This window comes from Sciurus vulgaris, assembly GCF_902686455.1.
Source record: "Sciurus vulgaris genome assembly, contig: HiC_scaffold_616_arrow_ctg1, whole genome shotgun sequence".
In the NCBI taxonomy this organism is placed as follows: domain Eukaryota; kingdom Metazoa; phylum Chordata; class Mammalia; order Rodentia; family Sciuridae; genus Sciurus; species Sciurus vulgaris.
In genome coordinates, this window is record NW_027632404.1 from 1,884,308 (window position 1) to 1,890,039 (window position 5,732).

Below are 5,732 nucleotides of genomic sequence, written 5' to 3' on the forward strand. Positions count from 1 at the left end.
TGGCATATGCATAGGCTGCAGTACATTTCACTCCCCTGACTTGCCTTGATGGGGTTGCTCTGTTAGTCTTCTATTTTCCAAGAGACCACATAGTGGATTCTCCTTCCCTCCTCCAAGCACACCTGGCCTCCTATTATCAACTCCTCCCCACATATCTGGACACACCCTGGATTGATTCAGAGACTGTGGACTTGCAGCTGCACTGAGCAGATCATTCCATCCCTGGGTTGTGGATTGGTGCTGGGGCGCCTGGCTCTCCTTGCAGTGCTTGACAGAGTTCCACTGAAGGATGATTGCAGAGACTCATCCTAAAAGGATTGCATGCCAGATGTATGCCTCCCTTGTTGGATGTTATTCTGTGGAGTTTTCCTAATAATATATTACTCACTTCAGTCTGAGGATCTTGCTAGAGGTGATGGGAATAATTCTACAAATTTCCAGAAAAACATCATGGAGACAAAACACATGTTGAAACCCTGTGATGTTAACCTCACTACAGAAGAATGTTTTTAATATGTTAAAAATTAAACACTGCATTACTGGTACATCCAGAACCTGTTGGGGCACAGAAAATTATAGATAACAATGTTTCCCCAAGTTCTAAGCACAAAGCACCTCCCACAGTAGCTACTAGATATAGACCAGCTTATTTTATCAATGGCAAGCCCTGGTACCCCACTAAAGGGAAGCCCTTAGAGAAGGTAGATATAGATCTCCCCCTGTCTCCTACAGGGTGGTTTAATCCAGATGATGGTTTGTTTATGTGTGGTGGTAAGGTAAAAGAACAAGGTTCCACAACATTCCTTCCTTCCTACAAAGAATAGGTCACCCCTATAATAATCATTGGTACACAATGCCCTGTTCTGGGAAAAAGAGCTACATAAGGCAAGGTAATCTATTCAGTAAAAAAACTTGGCCACGAGAACCACTGTGACTGCTGCCCTCCTGTAACCCTGAACTCAACAATTTAGATATTAACCAGACGGACCTGGTAGAGCTGTTCACATGACATTATTTGTCTATTGCTTTACTGCAAAAATAATACAAATAGTCTTAGGTCATATAGAGTTTAGATATTAAGGAAATAAACATTGTATTACCTCATTGATATGTATATTCTTAAAATAATTGTGATTAGGTAAGGATAATCTGTAAGGTTACAGTTTTCTCATAATCTTTTGGTAAAAATAATTTCTGCCTATGCTTTGGAAACTTCGTTGATTTTATTAATCACAAGCCTGTCATCAAAGCCTGAAAAAAATGTATATAAACCCAGCCTTCCCTAGAATAAAGTGAGATTGATTGCACCAGAACTAGAGTCTGTGTCTTTCATTCTCCATCCATCACTGACGCTGTCTCCCTGGACCCCGTTTATCAGTGTGGAACCCATGGACTCCTGCTAGGGCTGGACCCTGGCAGATTGAGTGATGAATAAGGTGCTGGACTGTGGAATATCAAGGTTGTGGAGTTTATCTCTGATGTGCTTCATGGAATCCTCTCAGTGCCTTCCCACACAGATTGCTCTGAAAAGTGGGGAAACTCTTTTCTACAACCACCTGCCTTTGAATTCCACCTCTTCTGCTCTATCCCTCGTCCATCACTGCAGAGTGGCAGAGTCCAGGGACTCTTTCAGCTAACCTTGTCATCAAAGGGTAGGGCCTTCCACTGGGCCTGTGTGGAAATTTTTCTCCTGGCTCCTCTGAGATCTTTGATCTGTCTCACTAGGCTACTAATTGGAGGTGGCCTGTTGTGCAGATAGGTGCTTGACACCATTGATACCACCATTTATTGGTGATGATTTCTGCTTCCTCACATGTTGAAGTTAATAAAAGAGGCACAAAAAGGCAGGCATATTAAGCAGGTTTTATTTAAAAGTAGTAACACAGACTTCTCCTGGGAGGGAGGGGGGGGCATAGTTGATGTTCTAGAATTCCAAGATGTGAGTGCACACTGCATTTTTAGAGGTTAGAATCTCCATTGTTCTCCTGTTCTCTTCCCCCTTATCTTTCTCCTTCCTTCCTACATGACCAGACTCAGGAGATGACTGAGATTGCAAAAAGAAGAGAAGCAGATGGGCAGAATGAAAGGACCAAAGGGGTCTGGGGACACTAATTAGCATTTCCCTGCCTATATCTGTTTGGGAGGGATAGTTAGACAAGTAAACTTATGATCAAAAAGGCTCTGGAGAAACTGACATTCTAATCTCCCAGAGGTGGTATCCAACTTCCCAGACTTAGGTGGCCTCCAATCCTTGATTCCACAAGATTCAAGAATTGTTCTCAATTCTAGCTTCACCAGCAATCTTGAAGTTTGAGACTACTGGCTAATGTTCTCTGTTAATAAAGAACCAACTCCACTGTGCCCATTACCTTCCAGAAGTCTGAAGATGGGTAAGCATGATTTGATTATTAAGGAAAAGCCTGATGTTGCTTACTTTCCATTAAAACCTGCAGCACTAGCCCAATTCCATAGTCTTCACTCCTGTAACATTTTTGTTTAAAAAGAATCATATTAATTTCTAAATTTGTAACCCACAGATATGTCTGTCTACATATCAAGCTGCATTATTGGAGTATATTTCTCCCAGTCCATGGTAAACCATCACACACTCAGTGGCCTAAACCCCTACACATTTAAAGTGCCTATCTCTGTTAATCAGAGATGTGGGTAGGCCTCAGTGTGTCCCCTCCTCAGGGCTTCCTTGGCTACACTCTCATGCAGAGACTTGTAGAATCTCCTCCCAAGTCCTTTCAGATTTTTGGCAGAATCTTTTCTTCACAGCTGTAAGAACAATGGTCCTGGCTTTTGGTTATCCAAGATTCTCCAAAAGATCATGGCCCAAGTAAAGTTCACAGACTGAAGATTCTAATCACTTGAGATACTCAGTAATTAAATCAGTCAAGGAGTTTTCTGGATAATAGGGGAAGTTTGGTTGCTTTTAAGTTAAGTCCATCCTGGATGATTACCCTTTAATCCACTCAATATCGGATATTCTAACTACATATGAAAAGTCTGTATACTTTTGCAACATTGTTAGGGCTTGAAGTAAAACAGAGCTTCAACTACCCTCAAGAGGAGGCTTTGTGCAGTTGGTGAACACCAGCGATATGTATCCTGGGACCATCTGGGGTTCTCCACCTGAACCATCATAGTATTGATGGTTTTGTTCGTCTTCTTCCTGTGTCTGGCCACTGGCCCCTGCACTAAGGTGTCCCATCTGGGAGCTTCACCTCATAAGGTGTCTGAGCATCACAGCACATAGTAACCTCAGGTGGGGTCCTCACTCAAGCTTCTGCTGTTTCTTCCCATGTGAATAAATGGACAAGATGCCCTCTTTCAACAGGGTAATTTCTTTTTAACCAGGGAATGAACCCAGAGGTGGTTAGTCACTAAGCCACATACCCAAAAATTCTTTATTTTTTATTTAGATACTGATTGGTAAGTTACTCAGGACCTCATTCCATTGCTGAGTCTGGTTTGAACTTGTGATCACCTGCCTTAACCCCCTTAACTGCTGTGATTACTAACGTGCACCACTGTACCTGGCAAAGTAGAAATTTTTAAATTAATAAATAAATGCACTTGAAAATATAAATTTGTAATTTACAATACTGGTAGTAATCCCAAAACTATCTAAATCAATTATATAACACTTATGAAACAAAAAGGAACCACTAGAGAAACCCAGATCAAGCACAAGTAAGAAAATGACATAGAGTAGTAGATTGATCAATGAAATAAAAACCATAAAATCACTGAAACCAAAAGTTGTTTTCTTGGAATAATTAAGAACATTGGAGATCCTTACAGAGACTCAAAAAGAACAAAGAGAAAAGGCAGAGATGACCAAAGTTAGTGTCATAATCACTTACTAGTCTAGAGAAATTTTAAAAGGATGAAAGAGAATATGATGACATTATGCCATTATGTCATTATGAAAAAAGATAGTAGAATGGATTGGGCATGATTTGCTAAGTTCATATGTGAATACACCAACCATGTGATTCCACATCATGTATGACCACAAGAATGGGAAGTTATACTCCCTGCATGCACAATATGTGAAAATAAGATTTACTGTCATATGAAATGATAAAGAACAAAGCAAATAAAAGGAAGAACTTGCCAACATGTGCTATGTGGACAGTTGTGCCTAAGACCATAGTCAAGGCCCTGGTAGAAAGAAAAACTGAGTACCATTAGACCTTATCTCCTGGTTCTCACAGCAGGGACGCTGAGGTTGTCCCTGGGAGAATTCCTCCATCAGAGAGGCCCTGATGCAGCCCCCTCCACCCTGAGGAAGCTCTGGAGGTACCTTCAGGCTTCCTCCTGGTCTCTGCATCTCTGCAACATAGATGAGAATGGGAGACAAATTTGCTGTAAGACAGGATAAATCTTGTCACTACCTTGCCTTGATAAGACTCGCATAAACATTCTGACCCCAGGGCTGTCACTCACTTTTTGATAATAAAAAACATCATTTATGTAAACACTATGCTCCACATTCCCAGAGAGAAATGTGACTTCAAGCTTAAACCCACAGTAACTGGGCAGTGTTCCTATTGAGGATAAATGATTATGCCTTTAAACTGCTGTTCCTCAGTATAAGTCTGTCTTCAGCTTCCCAAAGTCCAGAGTCCTGTTAAAATCAGCCTGGGATGGAGTGCTGCAGAAATTGTCGTTGGAATGTGCAGAGAGCTGAGTTTCCTTCATCTGCACAGTGTCCATGCTGGGCTCATTAGTGGTGGTTTCAATCTCTGCATGCAATCCCTGCTGGATTCATGACAACATCCCTGAAGATATTCAGTTTCAGCTCACACTGGATTTCAGTCATCTGAGCAGGTCATGAGGGATGGGAAAGTTATTGTAGCCACTGGTCAGGAGAGAGGAGGCAGGGTTTGGGAGAGGACACTCTGATGGACAGCCCATGTGGTCAACCTTGTCAAGTCTTTTTCACAGAGGACACTGACTAGCTACAGACAGGAGCACAGTGCCAGCATGACTTTCCTTGTTAATTTTGTCAAATGAAGCCCAGAAACAAAGTAAGAATCTGGACCAGGAGCTCAGGAAAACAATCAGAATCCTGCATTTTTAGACCACTTAACTTCTGCAGTAGAAGGACCATGTGGTCTATAAGCCAGGGTTGCTTAGCCCACCCTGGTGATTTGCATGTTTCTTCCTCAGAAACAACAGAACTCTGCTCCAATTTAAGGGGTGCCCTAGGGAAAGAGGTGAGCTCAGGCACACAATGGACCTTCAGGCTCAAATGCTCATGTCACAGGTAAGAAAGAAACCTCACATCCAACCTCAACTTTCCCATATGAGTTAGTTTGAGTCTAACATAATGTAGAAACAAATGGAGACTTGTTTAAGACTGCTTTCAAAAAGTAAAATAAGGGCAAGGAGTAAACCACTTGCATGAGAAACTTAGTGGTCTGGCAGTGCCCCTGTTCAAGGACAGATAAGCTCTCTGTTTGAGAACATTAAGAAACTTAAAGATATTTGGTTTCTGCTGTCAAGGCCTGGCTCATGGCCAGATCCAGGTCTGGAGACCAAATGTACTGATGGCACTGAGGCTACTGGCTCCAGACAATAACTTTATATGTTTACACCAGTATATTTAAGAGTGATGAGAACTCAAAGGTAACAAGATGGCTTTCTTTGGTTATGTAAGCTGTAAAATACCTGTGATGTCTCTCTGGTGCTGAGTTGGAATGCTACCAGGGACAGTT